This window comes from Glycine max, chromosome 6, assembly GCF_000004515.6.
Source record: "Glycine max cultivar Williams 82 chromosome 6, Glycine_max_v4.0, whole genome shotgun sequence".
Classification (NCBI taxonomy): Eukaryota; Viridiplantae; Streptophyta; class Magnoliopsida; order Fabales; family Fabaceae; genus Glycine; species Glycine max.
The window spans coordinates 22,462,293-22,482,475 of record NC_038242.2 but is presented as its reverse complement, the minus strand read 5'-3'; the positions used below and the strand labels follow the sequence as shown (position 1 = coordinate 22,482,475).

The 20,183-nt window shown below is 34.7% G+C and overlaps 1 pseudogene; it reads left to right on the top strand.

The window, feature by feature from the left end:
* The window catches only part of LOC100776743 (deSI-like protein At4g17486), a 20,400-nt pseudogene extending 14,894 nt beyond the window's left edge, over positions 1-5,506 (top strand).
* Positions 5,507-20,183: the final 14,677 nt, after the last annotated feature.

Here is a 20,183-nt window from a genome sequence, read left to right as displayed (position 1 = left end):
TCTCTGCATGCCATCGGACACAACTGTGTCTGAATGGCAAAGGGGTGCGGAATGACCATAATTTTTCTCCGCACGTCACATGACCTCAGGGTCAATATGACATAGTTTGTGGGGCGGCCGACAAAAGCAAGGCTCTTGCTCCTACGTATCCTCCAATGAGGAACTCAGACCTACGTAGTTCTAGATAACTTGTGAGACTTGAAAAGTCTCCATTGGAAGATGCTGACATCTCCGGAAAGGGCGCAGATGACCACATTGGCCTCTGCTCGTCAACCACACTTGGGGTCACTGAATGACGAGGTGCAGATAACCGTAAGGTGTCTACGCAGGATAAAAGACAAGTAAAGAGGGGCAACTGTCATACCCTAATTTCGTCCGGGGACCTTTGCTTGGTGACATGCGACCTTTCTTTGGTCCTTGTGAGGTGCTTGGCACCCATCATTAGGCAATTTGTGAAATTCCAAGACATGCCGGAAAACCAAAAAAATATTGATGCACAATCCGTAAGTTTCCGTGACACACCGGAAATCAAATGGAAGCATCGTTGCATAATTAAGTGAGGTTTCGTAACATTCCGTAAGTCAAAAAGGGGATGATTATGTAATCCGCAAGGTTCCGTAACATTACGGAAAGAAAACAAGTATCGTTACGAAATTCGTAAGTTTCCGTAACTTTACGAAAAAAGAATCACCAAAAAAAGCCAAAGGGGGGTGTATTTAGTAAAATGGGGGGTGCAAACAGTAATTTTCGAATCTGGGCCCTTCTAGAGGTTTCTGGGCAATTTCTTGCTTAAGATTGAAGTAACCTAGCTCGCCTGGGCGAGCTGAGCTCGCCTGGGCGAGCTAGATGGCCACCACACCCCCCGTTTTGTTGAAAAATGGGATTCCGGGGCTTCCGGGACACCCGTAATGCTTCCGTAAAATTCCCATAACTCTAAATAAGCATAATTAACTTAATACGGGTGAGACGGAAGAGAAAAAAAGAAGAAAATCAAGTCCTATATGCTTCCGTAACTTTTCCGTAAATTACGAAAGAGGGGGGTGAACTTATCAAAATTGGGGGGGTGCAAATAGAAATTTCGAAATTTTTGAATTGGGCCTTCCAGAACGTTTTTTGAAGCAACCCAGCTCGCCTGGGCGAGCTGGGCGGCAACCTCCTCCCCCTTTTTCCTATAAAAAGGCTGAAGGGGGTTGTTCTAATGATCCCTCAGCCCCCTGGCTATGTATTTCAGCTGTTTTGGGTGAAAAAAATTGTTTCCGTGAAGAAAATCCAAGCCGAGGTGCTTCCGTAACGCTTCCGAGATGTTTCCGTAAGCAAATCCGTGAAGGTTTTCGTCCGTTCTTCATCGTTCTTCATCCGTTCTTCGTTCTTCAACGGGTAAGTTTTCGAATCCGAGACTTTCAATTCATTTCTTGTTTTTTTAAGCTTTCATCTTTATTTTCGATTTCTTTTCTTCCGTCTTTAACGCGCTTTTACCGTTTATTTAAGCCGTTTTCTCACCTAATAAATGATAAAATGAATTTCAACCGATCATTTGTGTTGTAATCTCATTTAATCACTTTTAAAATGAAATCTAACCGATCGTTCACGCTATAACCTCGGTTAAACCAAAAAAGTAAAATAATAATAAAATAATCAAAATATCTTGAAAAATAATAATAAAATAAACAAAATATCTTTGAATAAAATAAAACAAAAAAATCAATCGGACGTTTTTCTTTGGAAGTTTCCTTGAATGAATTGATTAATAACCAAAGTGAAACTAAGACTAAAATAGACTCACAAATCAAGTTTTGTCCGAAAATCACTAAAAACCGTTTTAAGGTCCAACGCCTTAAACGGTCCTCTTTGCTTTTATCGGTTAACATGGACCGTTCAAAAGCATAAAATCAACATGTAACTTTACCGCTTTTGCAAGAACTACGTAGGTCTGATTTCCTCATCGCAATTGAGGATACGTAGGAGCAAAAGCCCCGCTTTTGTCGACCACCCCAAGAGATCGTTAATGGTCCAATGCCTTAACGTTTCTCTCCTTTCAAAAACAAGAGATCGTTAATGGTCCAACGCCTTAACTTTTCTCCCCTTTCAAAATCAAAAGACCGTTTAATGGTTCAACACCTTAAATGACCTTTTGTTCAATAAAAACACATTTTGCAAAAAAGACAAAAACAAACTTAACCAAATACTTTGTTCCGAAAGAACTATGTAGGTCTGATTTCCTCATCACAAATTGAGGAATACGTAGGAGCAAAGGGAAACATCCTTGTCGACCACAAAAAAGAAAAATATAAAAAGGGTATAAAGGATATAAGAACATAAAAGGGAACATAAAAATCAAAGTCATGTTTGCACATTCGATTAAAGGCTGCCGTCCCTTGGGACGGGCGTGTGGGGTGCTAATACCTTCCCCGTGCGTAAATACAACTCCCGAACCTTTCACTAAAAAGTTCGTAGATCGCGTCTTTTCCGGTTTTCCCGACGTTTTCCTCAAATAAACGTTGGTGGCGACTCCGCGCGTATTCCTTTCGTGGAACACGCATCCCGCGAGTCACGCGTCGCCCTCCCGCCGAAGGGTAGGTTGCGACAAGGGGGAAGGAGAAATGTTGATCCATTCAATGCAGGGTAACATATGTATGAATTGTGTATATTGACCTGCTTAATGTTGTAGCTAACACGTTAAGTATTCCTGATGAGTACATCCAAAAGAATGAAACTCAAAGGAATTAATGGGAGCCTGTTGAAATGAGCCCGCACAAGCGAGGAGCATGTGGTTTAATTCAATATATAGGTGTTTGCTTGTCTTGTATAAAAATCCAAAATGAATTATTACATTACCTGGAATGGTTGCCAATGTTCCACAAGTAAAATGCAATTTAGAAGAACCAAAAAATCAAATATTATCACCCTAGGAAATCAGAAGAATCTGCATTAATTCCAGACAATAAATGCATGCAGGTCCTAGACCGATGTAAAACCCAAGAGGAGAAAATTTAGTCAATATTCAGAAAGTGTGATGGCTCGTAATGAATTAGGCTTATAAAATAGAGAGCAAGCCATCGAAAGATGGAAAAATTAAGGTGTCAATGCAATGAGCAGCAAGCATGCACATCATGGGAAGGCGTGAAACTACTTGTGGATCAGGCTCATAACAATCTTTCATTCAGGAATTTGTTCCAAGAACCTAAGGGAAAGTTCCTCTTTTCCTTATACCAGAAACAGAACCTTTGAATCAACTCACCTTAATTAACAGCCAAAATCTTGACTAGATAACAATGTCATATAAGATTAGATTAATACCCAATAAGAGGCTCAAAATACAGCAACTACCAAGAGCATTTAACCAATGACAACCTTCCATATGTGTATTTGTGGTCAAGTGAAGATATTATTGATAACTATAAAACAATCTTTTGAAACAGCTCTGTTTCTTAGATTAATGCTCAAGGATATGACACTACATTTTGTACTTTAGGATTGAGAAACCATATTTACTATTTACATATATATAACTTTTAATCCACAAAGTAGGATTTAGGAGTTCACTTTCTGTATTGTAGTTTGGAAAGACAGCTTTTTATTTTTATTTTTTTCAATTTTTCTGCAAATGTCATAACTGTAGGAAAAGTTATCATCATACTTTTGTTGCATATGTTGATGTTCTGTATTGTTGTTTCTGTTGTTTTAATTCTTTTCTGTCTCTCTCTTTGAATAGTACACGGTAGGGAGTATGGATTTGGAGCCCATGATTTCCCAACAAGTGGAGTATTTGAAGTGGAGCCAAGGAAGTGCCCTCGATTTGTGTACAGATGTTCTGTTACTTTAGGCCATGTAAATATGCATCCTTCTGAGTTTCGGACATTTATTGAAAGTATAGCCAATGAGTATCATGGGGATACCTATCACCTTATTTCTAAGAACTGCAATCATTTTACGAATGATATGTCTCATAGATTGAATGGAAAACGGATCCCAGGTTGGGTGAATCGGCTTGCTAGACTAGGTAAGACCATAAAGGGATCTTATGATGAATATTTCTTTGAGAATTTGATTTTTAGTCTAATATTGACATGTGTGATCTGAGGGCGAGCCCTGGTGCAGCGGTAAAGTTGTGCCTTGGTGACTTGTTGGTCATGGGTTCGAATCCGGAAACAGCCTCTTTGCATATGCAAGGGTAAGGCTGCGTACAACATCCCTCCCCCATACCTTCGCATAGCGAAGAGCCTCTGGACAATGGGGTACAAAGTTTTTTATTGACATGTGTGATCTATGTAGCTGACTTTAGTTACTTGGATAAGCCTATTCTTATATTTGTCTTCTGAATTCTTATGAACTAAACAATAGTTGCTTTCAGATGACATCAACAGGTGTCTACTCAAACACTGTTGGTATATGAAGTTTAGGCTTCATGATCCAACACTATATGAAATAGAAAGTGAAATAAAAAGCTTCTCAAAATCTATTTGTTATATCTACAAAAACGGAAGTTTTTGTTTGTAACTACCTGATACTTGAACTGAGTTTCAGCCAATTGTAACTATACTATGTTTTGACGGTGAGGTGTCTGCATTACATTCCATCCATTTTCTTCAAGAAAGTTACTTTCTTGAAATATCAAACCATATTTCTTATCATCATTTATTAATAGGATAAACTATGATTTTAATTCCTTAACTATATTTTTTTGTTTTAAGTTGGTCTCTTAAGTTTAAAATGTTCCACTTTAGTTCTTTAAAGTTTCTCTATGAGACCAAATCATCCTTCCGTTGGTTTATTATATACTAACTCAGTCAACTTAGTGTCATGACAAAATGTGAGAGATGTCACGTCAGATGGATGTTTGCCACGTCAACCAAAATTGATACCATTTGTACTAAAAATTAGCAAACCAATTTGGTTTATCATAAATTCTATAAGGAGCCAAAAAGGGGAACTTTTTAATCTTAAAGAACCAAACTGAAACAAAAATCATAAATAAAGGACATTCTATTTTAGCTTTTTATAACATCATGGTGTGAGAATAATATCATTTGTGTGACAAATTCATATCATTCCATCTGTCTCCCTCTGTTCTATACTTTTCATGTCACATTCTCCGTAACTTGTTTTAATAAAATGAGATCCTAAGTACAGCCTTCTCCTGAAATTTTTTTAGGTTCATTTTGTAGCTGTCTACTTCCTGAATGTGTGGAAGTAACAACTGTTAAACAGCTACCAGAATATCATGAATGTTCAGGTGCGTATATTCTTTTTTCCCACGCAATCTTTATCCTAATTCCTAATGCATACTGGGATTTCCATCTTAGTAACAAATGTAAACTTTGTGCACTGCTTATCTTGGTGACTAGTGTTAGCAGAAGATGAAATCATTGAGTCTCTTTCGACTACCTCGCCTTGTGGATCTCAATCAACATCAGGATTAGATGATGATCAAGAAAAGCGCCTTCTGTCACCTCTGGCTAATAAAACAGATAACCTTTCTTTTGTTAAAGAGGCCCCACTAAAATGAATGTGGTGTGTTGGAGGTGGGAAAAACACTTGGATAATGCATGTTTGTCTTGGCTTTAGTATTTGAGCATCTAATTTGTAGGGATGCCTTGTGCCAGAAAATCACTCATTTTTCAATGGCTTTCTGCATTCCTTGGTTCCATTGTCTTGAGGTTAATTTCTGTATCAGCAGGGTTTATGCTAGAAATAGTGCTCCATGCTTTGATTTTCACGAATCAATGATTGTGTATGGAGGCTTAGTTGTTCATGTGGCAGGGTTTTTATTTCTGGATGGATTGTTGGAGCTCTTAGCCCATGTAAATTATATCCACTTTTGGAAACTTTAGTATGAAAGATTCTTTAAGAGCCTATAAACCCGTTTGTTTTGGGAGATTTAAGTAAAAAGCCATTTGTGAAATAGGTATGGTTAGTCTCTGTTATCTCCCTACTTAAAGGCTCCTCTTATTAATCCCTATGATAAAATGCGATAGATACTTGTAGAAGGCTGCCCCAATAATTCAAGCAGGCATTTGGTGCCTTGACTTATAAAGCCGGAGAAGCATGTCTACTCTTCTATTTTGTAAACCAAATAAAGATAGTAAAAACAAAGAAATGACCTCTGCAAGTGTTAGGATGGGTTTAGGAAGACCCAAATATGCTCTCAAAATTAAATGGTTAAAAAATTATATAGGATATAGTTAGATATTTGTATTATAAATTATATTTTATTTTAAATAATGAAATGTTAATTATGGATAAATAGTATCCATTGATTAACATTGATTAGGGGTATATAAATGTATTCCTTTATGACGAAATGAATAAAATATCTCAAGTTTTATCTTATTTTCTCTTTAGCCTTTTATAACTTTTAGTAGTCTTTTAGGTTAATTTGCAATAGATAGAAAATTGCTTTCTATCAATTAGTGCTTTCATCCCTCCTACTCCCATGGATGCACAAAGAACCTAAAATACTACTAAAAGCTATAAAAGGCTAAAGAGAAAATAAGATAAAACTTGAGATACTTTATTCATTTCCTCGTAAAGGAATACATTTATATACCCCTAATTGATGTTAATCAATGGACATTATTTATTCATATGTCAACATCTCATTATTTAAATAAAACTATAATTGAGTTCTTTGGGATTATCAATTAGTTTATTCACCAAAGTACTAGACAATAAGGAAAAATCAAAAGATGTTTTGGAGCGAAAAAGTGAGGAGTTAAAGGTATTTATGACAATTCACCTTTAGGATTCGAGAAATTGTTGTCCCTAGGATTAAAAAAGATGGAATCTCAACATCCTTTGGAAGAAGTTAACCTGAGGACTGAAGGAAATCGAAAGCCTACATATGTTAGTAAATTGTTAGATGTGGGACTTCGAGAAAAAATAATTTCTTTGTTACATGAGTTCAAGGATTATTTTGCATAGGATTATGGAGATATGCCTAGACTCATAAGGGAATTGGTGGAACACAAATTGCCTATCTGTGAAGGGAAAAAGCTAGTGAAGCAGGCACCAAGAAGATTTTATCCCAATGTCATGGAGGCCATCAAAGCAAAGATAGAAAGGCTACTAAAGGCCAGCGTGACCCCTTTTGGTGAATTTTGATAAGCCCAAAGAACCTGATCTAAACTTTCATGTCAAGTCCTAGGTTTTTGACAAACATGTTTCTTAATTAAGCTTATCAAATTCTTATTTATGGCTTTGACTTGGCCATTTGCTTATGCATAATAAGGAGTATATGTTAATAACTTAATATTTCAAGAATTGACAAATTGAACCACTTTTCTACTAGTAAAAATTGTGCCTTGATTTGTTGTAAGTGTTTCAGGAATACCAAATCGAAAAATAATATTTTGTTCTTTGAAATTTATTATGTCCCCCTGATCAACATTTCTCAAGGCTATTGCTTCTACCACTTGGTAAAGTAGTCCACTGCAACCAAGATATATTTATGTCCTTTTGAAGAAGGTGGATGAATTTGACCTATCAAATCTAAAGCCCATCCTCAGAAAGGCTAAGGTTTTGTTATTGAATGTAACTCACTTGTTGGAACTTGTTGCATGGGACCATGTTTCTGGCATTCTTCACATGATTTTGCATAGTTAATGCAATCCTTCAAAATAGTTGGCCAATAATTGCCTTGTCGAAATAACATCTACTTCATCTTTTCACCAGCTTGGTGAGAACCACAAATTCCTTCACGAGTTTCAGTTGAAGCTATATAAGCTTCTGATTTTGCCAAACATTTTAATAGGACTTCATCTATACCCTTGTTATGCAACACATCTCTAATAATAACATAATTTATAGCTTTATACTTTATCTTTCGATCCACAGATAAATTAGGATTTTGAAGATAATTGACTAAGGGTTTTCTCCAATCGTGAGTTGTCAATATATCTATATTCAAAACTTCTACTTCTTCCTATATTTTTTCCTTGATAGTTATCAATGCTTCGAAATTTTGTTTACTCAATTTATAACTAGATGAAATTTGAGCCAAATCATTAGCTTCTTTGTTTTGGTCGCGAAACACATGTTCAAATTCAACTTCGTCAAATCTACTTAATAACTTGGTTGCATAGGAGAAGTATTTAAGCAAATTACTCTTGATGCACTTAAATTTATGAGTTAATTGATTGATGACTAACTCAGAATCTTCCTTAATCAATACATGTTTTGCACCTAGATTCAAAAATGTTTCTAAACCTACTATTAAAGCCTCATATTATGCTTCATTGTTGGAACATAAAAGTTGGATTTCAAAAGGATTTTCACAAGTGTATTATTTGGAGAAATTAAAACAACATCAATCCCAACACCATTCACATGTTTCGATCCATCTAAGTACAACACCCAAGGATTAGTTCCCATATAGAATTCCAATATTTCTATGCTTGAATGATCAATCAAAAAATCTGCTACAATTTGACCTTTAATACCTTTCAAAGGCACAAAGATAAATGAGAATTTTGTTAGTGCAAGGGTCCACTTTTATTATGCAAAATAGACTTAGATAACATAAATTTGATAACATTATTGTGAGACAACACTTGAACATTAAAAGAATTGATAAAATACTTGAGTTTAGTACAAGAGTAATACAAACATAAACACAATTTTACTATAGCATTATATCTAACTTCAACATCATTAAGAATTTGACTAAGATAATAGATAACACATTCTATGTCATTATCATCTTCTTGCACCAACATGCTTGCAATAGTCCAATCTAATGCTAAAATATACAATTTCAAGTCTCTTCCTTTCATAGGAGGAACTAGAATTGGTGGATTAGCAAGATATCTCTTGATGTCATTAAAGGCTTCTTGGTGTTCCTTTTCCAATCGAAATTCAATTTCGTCTTTTAATCTGATTAAAGGCGAAAACAATTTAGTTTTTCATGACAGATTAGAAACAAATCTTCTGAGAAAATTCACTTTACCTAATAATGACTAAAGTTTTTTCCGATTCTTTGAAGGGGAAGTCTCCAAAATGGCTTTAGCCTTATTTTTATCTACTTCGATTCCCTTTTGATGAATAACAAAACCCAAGAATTCACCTGTAGAGAAACCAAAAACACATTTCAAAGGATTCATTTTCAATCCATACTTTCTCATTCTTTCAAATGATAATCTTAAATGCTATAGATGATTGTCTTTTGATTAAGATTTCACAACAACATCATCTATATAGACTTGCATGAATTTTCCAATCAAATCATGAAAAATAAGATTCATTGCTCCTTGATATGTTGCACCAGCATTTTTTAAACCAAATGGCATTACTATCCATTCATATGTTCCTAATGCTCCCGAGCATTGAAAAACAATTTTAGATACATCATTTTCGGCTATATATATTTGATTATATCCTAAATAACCATCTAATAAACTTAAAATTTCATTGTCTGCTGTTGAATTAACCAACATATCAGCAACTGGAATAGGATATTCATCTTTAGGTGTTGCTGCTTTTAAATTTGTAAAATCTATACACACACGCATTTTCCCATTCTTTTTAATTACATGGACTATATTAGAAATCCAATCAACATACCTTGTAGTTTGAATGAAATTGGCCTTCAGTAGCCTTTTTATCTATGCTTTGATGGCCTCCATGACATTAGGAGCAAATCTTCTTGGTGCTTACTTCACTGGCTTTTTCCCTTCACGGATAGACAATCTATGTTCCACCAATTCTCTACCGAGTCTAGGCAGATCTCCATAATCTCATGCAAAACAATCCTTGAACACATGTAACAGAGAAATTATTTTTTCTTGAAGCCTCATATCTAACAATTTACTAACGTATGTAGGCTTTCAATTTCCTTTACTCCCTAAGTTAACTTCTTTCAAAGAATCTTCAGATTCCATCTTTTTTAATCCCGAGGACAACAATTTCTCTAAGTTTAACTCCTCACCTTTTTTCTTGAAAACATCTTTTGATTTTTCCTTATCGTCCTATACTTCCTTTTTCTCTTCGATGGCATCAATATCCATCTCTTTCCTTTTTCCTTTAATGGAATTTGTATCTATATTTTCCTTCTTTTCAATGATGACATTAATATCCATCTCTTCCTTCTTTTAGACGACGGCATCAGTATCCATCTCTTCCTTCTTTACGATAATGGCATCAATATCCATCTCTTTTTTTTTCCTTGATGACACCAGTATCCATCTTCTCCTTCTTTACTTTGATGGTCGTAGTAGCCATTTGTTTCTTACCATCAGCTATATAAGCCGATAAGCGAGCTATAAAGTTCGCATATGCTTTTGATGAAGTTGTGACTCTTCGACTTTGGCCATTTTTTCAATGACCTTGTTGATTAATAGGAAACCCCTAGTGGCATCCTAACAAAAGAACTTGTCTTTTTCATTACCTGACTTGTTCACATAGAATGAATCTTTGACTTCGAATGGAGCAGTTATTGCCATTGCTTGATCACCTTCACTTGCAAAGGCAACATATATTCCATAGGATGAATGGTCAGCTTCAACCATCTCCAAGTTTGCATCATCATTCCAAAAGAAGAGCTTTTGATGAACCATTGATGAAACTTCTCCAACTCCATGTATCTACTCTCTTCCTAGTAACATGTTGAAGTTAGCTTGTAAGGAAATCACTAAAACCACTATAGGTCTTCTCCTGCTAGCTATTGAAACATCCAAACAGATTACCCCTTCAGAATCTGAGGGCTTCCCACAGAAATCTGACACCACTATATTATGAGGTATCAAATCTTCTACAGTCCTACCAAGCCTTCGTAACATAGATCTAGGTAAGATGTTGAATGCAACCCCTACATCGACCAAAATCTTGTTAATGATTTGGTCTTCTAGCATATTTGTCAAGTGGAGTGGTTTCATGTGACATCTCATGTCATCAGTAGGGGGATCGAAAACTGCAACATTTCGATGGGGAGTAAAACAAGAAACTTCTGTAACCCAAACTGCCTTTAGGCTTAGAGAAGGATCATCGAAATAATCTTCCCTAGCATAATCGCTTAGTAGATTCCTATTTTGATAGTCTTCAACATGCTCTGTGGGTAATATCAAAATTACTCCACATATGACTTCCAAAGAATCTTTGAAACCATACTCAAAGGAGTCATTTATCATTTCCTTATCTTCTTGATCCATGCCCAATATTTTCTTTTCTAAACCACGAGGTGGGCCTTTGGTTATTATGTCGAAAACTAAAGGTCTAACACCATTCTTTTGTTTCATTGCCAATATCGCATCCCTCTTTGTAACATCTCAATTTTCGTAAACTAGATTAAAAAGGATTGTTATTTATAAATAAATAGAGTTTTAAAAAAATGATGAGATTTTATAAATAAATAAATAAGAAGATATAATTATTAATTAAAATAATAATTTGAGAGAAAATAAAAAGGGTATTTTATTTATTTGTTTGATAGAGAATAAAATAAAGTTTGTTTTTATAAAATAATAAATAAATAAATAGAGTAAATAATAGGTCGTAAATGCCCCTAGCTATAAATAGCAACATGCTAGGTCAGTTTTCAGACTGACTCCTCAGCCTCCTCTGCCTCACAATTTCGTTTCTTCTCTCTTCTCCAAAAACCCTCTCTTTTTCCCGTAGGCCACCTAACCTGTCTCAGAAAAACAACGATCTAGGAATCGTTCACCGTTGGATCGTCGTGAAATTTGAGAACTACGTTTGCAGCCCAATTCCGAGCATTTTCACCGTTGGAAATTTTGATATCATTTTTGAGCTGAGAGAAATACTTTTCGCATTGTAACCTTTTCCTTTCCCGCAGAAACCCAAAACGGTTTCAGTAAAATTACGATCCCGATTTCTTTAACTGTTGGATTTTCATGAAATTTGTATATGTTGTTCGAAATTTAATTGTGCACACTTCCACCGTTGGGATTTGTGAGATAATATTCCTGGAGGGAGAAAAAGGAATCGCATGAAGACAGTACAAGTGGAGGTTTCAATCTCTTCTCCGTCTCTCTGACGTTTGGGAATTCTATCGGAACAGTCGGAGAAATAACTGAAGGAATCTCAGGGGACCACTAGAGATGCTGCTATCGCTGTCGGAAGACACGTGAGTCCGCTTAGAGGTAAGGGATGAGTTATTTACAATTGAGAATTAGTGAGAACATGTGTAGGGATCCTTAGAGATATCAATTGGAATGAGTTTTGGGGTGTTTTTGCAATTTTCATTTTATCCTTATAATTATTACAATGAATTATATATGTTTGACTGACCAATTTTTGTGAAATTGATATGCTATTGTGTTGAGCGTGAACCCTATAAATCGAGTACTTTTTCTAATTAATATGAATTGATGAAATAAAGTAAGGAGAAATTTAGAGAGAGATATTGATTTTGTATTTTCTCTTTTTCTTGCTGTTTAGGTTTTTATATATAATTTAAAAAATTAATATCATAATTGAAACTGACCAAAGTGTTCATATAATTATTTAGAATTTGTGCATTGAAAGCTTACTTTGAAATTTGTGATTCAATATGATGTATGCTAGTTTATAGATATAGAGGTAGCTATTTATATTAATAATTTATGTAAATAATATTGTAGAGTGTTATAATATGATTCCAAAAATTATTAAGTATTGGAGTTTGAGAATATTATGGTTAAGTTTCATGAACATGTGTATGTTGTACCTTATGAATATCATTGGGAATGTTATGAGATGGTTGATGTGATGTTATGAAATGTTAAAGTGTGGACATGATATTCGATTATGAATAAGTGGATGTGTTAACACTTAATGTTACATTAATTATATCGTGAGCTATGAATTATACAATAACCCGACCAGTGTTTATGCGTAGTGTTAAAGAGAAAGTGTAGGTTCCTAGTTAGGAACCAGTGTTAAATTGTAGCGCAATTGTGTTAAACATGTTTGAAACATGAGTGTGAGGTCGTGGTATTGTATAATTCATAAGCAGTGCTTATAAATGAAATATGTGATGAATTGTGGAATGATATGTTGCCTTGAGATTATAATGTTGTTATTGAGATTGAGTAAAAGTGTAAAGTAGAACAGGTGTTGAATTGTGAGATACGTGAAAACATGTGATGGTGGATTGTGACATTATGAGATGTGAAATTGTGAATGAGTTTTGGTTGTGAATAAGTGTGTGATTAACTCTTGATGTGGCATTATTTGTGTTGTAAGCTGTGAATTGTACAATAACCCGACCAATGTTATCTTGAGAAAAGTGTAAATGCACAGTGTTAAAGAGAAAATGTAGGTTTCCTATTTAGGAACCAGTGTTAAAGAGAAAATGTAGGTTCCTATTTACGAACCAGTGTTAAATTGTAACGCAATATGTTGTATGTGCTTAAGACACGAGTGTGAGGTCGTGGGTATTGTATAATTCACTAGTAGTGTCTGTGTGCTAAAATGATTTTAGGGGTTGGACCTGAATCAGGAGGGAGAGGCCTTGATGGACTCTTCGGAGTGTAGGCCTTGGGGGTCACCGGGTTTGAGTGCTCCTTTAAGCCTATGTTGATCCTATATGGTTGGAGCAATCTCGCAAAACATCGTGACCCTGACTGGTCTCTCTATGATCTTACTTAGTGAGAGTGACCTGACAAACCCATTGTGTGGTGTGTCTTGTTATGTACTCCTAAGCGCCTCAGGGTGGTTTTTCACTGACATGGTACCACATTGCATATAGGCTTGAGTCTTAGCATAACTGTCTCATGCGCTTGCTAATTGTTTATTATGAAATTGATGTGTTATTATGTCTTGATCAGAGCATGTGATTTTTGTGTAATGTGTTTGATGATTGAAAAGTGTGATTGATGGATGAAAAGTGAACTTTGAATGACAAAGTGGTGGAATTACGTGAATTACGTGTAAGTAAATTTTATTTGGTTTATATGATATGTATATCTAGTTGTCTTGTTTCTCTATTAGTTAGGAATGTGATAACTCACTCCCCGTGTGTTGTTTGTATTTGGATCATGTGATGATCTTGAACTTTGTGTTCGGGGGAGCAGACGACTAGGTGAATTGATTTAAGGAACCTTGTGCTGAAGGACGTCGAGACACAACGCTCTGATAGGATGTGGCATTGGGGTATAGAGTTTTATATTAATTGTATGAAGTCTTAGACGGTCTTGCTTAAACCGAGATAACTTTATTATTTATTTGGACAAGTTTGAATATGATGTAGAAGAAAGTGAATGTGAGCCTTTTATCCCTTTGAAAGACTTGTATTTACAAATGTAAAAAAAAATACTATTAATTAATATTTGGATTTTTATTCCTTTGTCAGTATATATGTGAGGGGTAAAGGGTGTCACATTCTTCATTCTTCGAGCCTTCTCTATTGAGTTTTCGACATGTTCCTATTCACCCATGGAGGATTCTGGTATTTACAGTATCCCTTTCTGGAACCTTCAGTAGTTTCTCCACTTTAAAGTGTCAAACTATTGACTTTAAATTCTTTAAAATGTGAGCTTGATCCTTTGTTCCCCAATTGAAACCACCTATTTGATGGAACATTTGCATGAGGTACATATGATTTCCTCTAAGAGAAACTATAAGGACTCTGGACTTGACTTACAGTCATACTAATGTTTTGTTTCTCCTTTCCTTTAGCATTTACTTCTTGAATTTGTTGAAAATTATTTCTAATCTTTGAAGCCTTGATAGCTTTAGTAGCCAATTTGTCAAATACGACACCATAGCAAGTACACAACATTACCTCTTTTTCAGCTTTTTGTTTCTTCAAAAGAAATTCCACCAATGTTTCTCCTGCAAGTGGGAAAATTGATTCCTCTTCCTTTTCAAATTCTTCCAAGGGTTAATTGACTTCCTCTTTAGATAAAGGAATACTCACCCTTGGCCTTCCTATTGAAGCTCCCATCATCATGATTTGCATGGGTTCAATATAATTAGCCTGGATGTGAAATGAATCAATATCCACCTTCATTGGTTTCTTTTCGAATTTCAATCATCCTTCATCAATTTCTTTCTAAACCATATCTCTGAAACGTAAACAAGTATTAGTCCAATGTCCAAAAACATTACATAATTTACAATATCTTTTCCCTTTTCTTTGTTCAAAAGAAGGAATTTTATGATAATCACTAAGGGCATTTTGTTTATCTTTCAACAATACATCAAATATTTTATCTGTCTAGTAACATCGAAGCTATATTTCGAGTTATGAAATTTCTATTTTTCCTCCAATTTTAACATTTGACAAGTATAAAGAGGTCTTGGTCGTAATTCTGCCACTCATATTTCGTCTTCTTCTTGATTAACATCTAAATCTTGATAATTTATAGAATTATCATCATCTCTATATGCTTCCACATATGTTATTTTCTCCCTTCTATTTTTTATCAACTATTTCATTCCTTTCTTATATTTTATTTTCTTGATTATTCTTACTCTATCTGTTATTTATGTCATATCTCTAACTTGTTGATTTATCAATTTCTTTTGAATAGAAAAATTGAAGCTTGCTGCAACTATTCTAGCTAATTCATGTTCAGGAATTTGAGTAAAACATTGAGACTTCATATGTCGAAACATATTTAAATAATCTTCAATTGTTTCACTATTGGAACATTTAGTAGTGGCCAAATCTATGAGACTAACCTTAGTCTCTCCTTTAAAGAAATGTTCATGGAATACTCTTGAGTTGTGCCCAAGTATATATCTAATTTGGTGGTAATATGGTGAACCAAGTAAACACATTTTTTGTCAGAGAATTAGGAAAATATTTCATTTTGAGAAATTCGCCAGTGGCTAAATCACCACATTCTATTTGAAAATAGGCTACATGTTCTATGGTAGACTCTTCAAATTCACCTGCAAATTTCAAAAATTTGGCATGTTATAACCCCTTAACAACTTAAATTGTAAAATATAGTCAGGGAAAGCAGAAATGAAATAAAGTGATTGTGCATTTCCTGTTTCAAAGCCATGCCTATTCAAGGCTTGTTCAATCATATGATTAATCTGAGGATTTTAAATTACTTCAAGGCCTAAATCTCTGTTTGGTCCATTTTTTCCTCGGAGTATTTGATTCGCCGAATGTTAACTAGAACTTTATCTGCATTCTAGTTTCTATTCACCATGACATGGTTTGATTGTTCTTTATCATTCACTAATCATGCTGGGACATTAACTTCATTTGTAGGATTATTATTATTATTATTATTAGGTCTTTCTTGCACTGGTATTTCCTGAATTATATGTTTATTCCCAGGTTGGTTTCTAGGAATGACCAAAGCATTTCCTATTCGAGTTATGATATCATTCATCTATTGATAACTTTCATTGGTCAGTCTCAACATAGGATTTAAAATCAAGGCCATGTGATTTGTCAAAGTATTGAACATCTCATGATTACTGTGGTCTATTTGTTGTCTAAAAACTACCAATGTTTCGTTAGAAACACTCGTGGAGATCATGCTACTATCTCTTATTATCTTATCTTTGCTAGGAACTCTCACATTTCTTAACTGGTCAACATCATAAGAGTGACTGTTGCCCCCAAGTTCTAGAAGCATGCTGGTTCGTCTACTAACTACAATAGGTGGTATTGTGTTTTGACTTTGAGGCATAGGCAGACTCAATTGTGGCATATTCATTTTGTTAGACAATGGTGGCATACCCCATGGTCTTGAAGTAGAAAATGGTGGGGTGTTTGTAGTTGACACTACATTATTTTGTGGCAAAGAAGTCTCGACAATAGTTGTCTGGACTTGTCAATGCATCATGTCTTCTCCACTTACACACACACACACACACACACACACACACACACACACACACACATAGGATTGTTTGCATGACTAATACCTATAACCATTTCATTACTTACCCCAGAAGGTACATCTATTTGATTTTGATCATTGTTATCACTATTATTAGTATAAGTGTTCACAACATTATTATTATTATTGTTATTGTTGTTATGACTATGATTTTTTTGACTATTTATTGTCATTCTACCACTTCTTAATAACATACAATTCTCATTAAGATTTTTTCTTTAGATCAAGTTTTTTTTTTTGTGGCAAACTTGTCCCATCGGGCATGCCAATTTGTTAACCGTGAAAATTGTACTTATCCATCAAAAGGAATGTATTTCGTAATAAACTAATTAATTTTCACTAAATGATTCTGTTAACAAATAAATGTTTAAAGATGAGACATAGAATCCATTATGGATTGTAAGTTCTTTTTAATCAAACAAGTAAGTTCATACTTTTCAACTTATGAGAAAATTGTCTAGTACTTAATACATATAATAATAGTAAGTTTGATAAAGATATCCTTTTTTAATTATAGTAATAATGTATAATGGTCTATAAGATGATTTGTAAGTAAGTTTTATAATAGTGTTTTAGAATAAAAGGTTAATTTCGATAATTATTGTACTTCGATAGTAAATTCTATAGTAGCCAGAAATAGAGATTGGAAAAAGTAAAGGTTTCAAGAAGAAATGAAGATTAAAAAATGTAAAGGGTTTAGAAAGATGTAGTAAAGTAAAGAGACATAAATTCATAAAAGATGGTAATTGAATACATACCCGATGACCTTTTGAACCAGTAGCCAATTTTGATGTGAGGCATTGTCGGTGTTTGAAGAGTTAAGTGATAATGATTCAATCCACCAAAAATTGGCAGTCAAAGGTCTTATTTATAAACTTCTAATACTAACGGTCAAATTCTATGATTTCGACACATGTATAATGATATTTCTAAATACATAGATCTAATGTTACTCGACGTTTTCGTGCAACTTCTCTGTAACTGCTTCAATTGATATTTTGATTATCGAAAAGATACTACTTCGGAGTGCTTTCCAATCCTATGTTCCTTAATGAAGTCATTTAAACATTCATTTTCGATCGAAATAAATTTCTTCAATGGCACATTCAACTTTTCAAATACTAGTTCATACGTTGGTCTCTTTTGAATGCATTCTTATGTTTCTCTTGGGACAAGCTCATCAAAACTTTACCTAAGTTCCATAACTTAGACAAATTGTACATAACAGAGGTAATAAATGCCCCCCAAAAATAGTGTGTTCGAGTACTATCCTTTGAGAATATAGTATTTTAGTAACATTTATGTTGAGATTATGATCATATCTTTTCTAATTAAAGCATTGTATCTCATTAAATGTTCTAGAGCACATAATCTAATCATGATTTTGATTTTCACGCTAACCAAAGCAGGCATGATTGCCTTTTTTATGCCTATAACCTCCTATCTTATTTGTGAATGTATGTATACATGATTTTGATGATGTCAAAAGAAGAATTAAACAAGGCTCATTTTGCTTCAAGATTAATACAAGATTGTTTCAACAAACAAAGCCTTGATTCAAGATTTCTTCAAGATCAAGCCTTGCCTCACAATGAAAGGTTTCAAGTCATTCAAGGCACATGTAATCGATTACCAATGGTTTGAAAGTGTGTAATCGATTACACATCATATGTAATCGATTACCAGAGACTCTGAACGTTGGGAATTCAAATTTTAAATGAAGGGTCACAACTGTTCAAGAAAAACAACTGTGTAATCGATTACACTAATTCTGTAATCGATTACCAGAGAGGATTTTCAAGGAATATCGCCAATAGTCACATCTTTTCATTAGATTTGTGAATGGCCATCAAAGGCCTATAAATAGGTGACTTGGGCACGAATTTTATGCAGAGAGTTTTGCTTGGCAAAAATGTCTTATCCTCTCAAAAGACAATGAGAGAGATTCCAAAAGAACTTCATTGTCAAATGCTCTCTCAAGAAATCCTTGATCAAACACTTACAAATTCTATAAGGATTCTTACATGATCTTCATTGTAATATTCTTCTCTTGAAGAGAGAATTCTTCTTCCATTCTTCTTATTCAATGAGATTGGTTAAGAGACTGTGAGTCTCTTGTTGTAAAGGATTCTTGAACACAAGGGATGGGTTGTCCCTGTGTGGTTCAGACTTTGTAATGGATTTTACAAAGATAGTGGAAATCTCAAGTGGGTTGCTTGAGTACTGGACGTAGGCACGGGTTGTGGCCGAACCAGTATAAAACTGTGTTTGCATTCTCTCTTCCCTTATCTCATTTATGTTAATGCAATCAATTTTGCCTTGCATGTTTATAGAACATTATTAAATTGATTGTTGTTGCTTCTTCTGCATTCTAAGCCTATCCCTCTTAAGATTATTGAGGCCACAAGGTTCAACATTATTAATGTGTCTTATTAACATCACATAATTGGTTTAAAATATGTTTAATTTATTCAAAATTGAATTTTATTTTACCTCTGAAACCATATATACAAGCCAACCGTCTCAGCTATACTTCCACTACTTCTTTGCAATCCCTAACTCACACACCTTTATTCTTTCTTCTCTTGAGCAATATCCTTCACAATCATCCCTATCTCTGTTAATGGCGGCCTCTTCTCAACATAACATCTTCACAGACCAAGATGCCTTTGCTAATATTGAAGAAGCACAAAACATTGCCAACACCAATAGAGGGGACGATGAAGTCGAACAAAGGCATTCAGTTAATTCTCATTCCAGGGCATGAAGAAAAATTTAGGAAGGTGTGGAAAACCCATGTTCTACTTCCAACTTCAAAATTATACCTAAGTTCCATAACTTAGACAAACTTTACATAATGGAGGTAATAGGTGACAATGTTGATGAGTTGATTGGAGTATAGTGAGATAGGTTGTTGGTGTATGCGAAAAAAATGAACTAGAATGAAAGATTATAAAAAAGGCCCAACAATAAAAGTAGGTGTTTGGGGTGGGTATGATCCACAGGTTTGCAACGAGAAATAAGACAATGAGTGGGTGACTATTACATTAGTGGGATCAACAACAGAAAAAGGGTATGGGGTCTTTGTGTGAACATTCATGGGGAAGAATCTAAGAAACAATAGTCGAGGGCAGTAAGGAAGCAATACGCGGCATTGCAAATTCAAAAGGTAAAAGGTGGTTTTCCAAAGGTTGAGAGGCGTGAGAAGTGGTGCAGTTGTGGTTTACTAGTTTTGAAAATTATGGGGTAATGAAAGGGACGAGGGATATGTGTCTGAATATAATGGTTGCAATTTTTTGGAGAAATTTATGGATGATGGAGATTGAAGGTATCGATTTGGAGAATTGGAAGGCCGAATGTGGCTACAAGGGCATGCGTCAA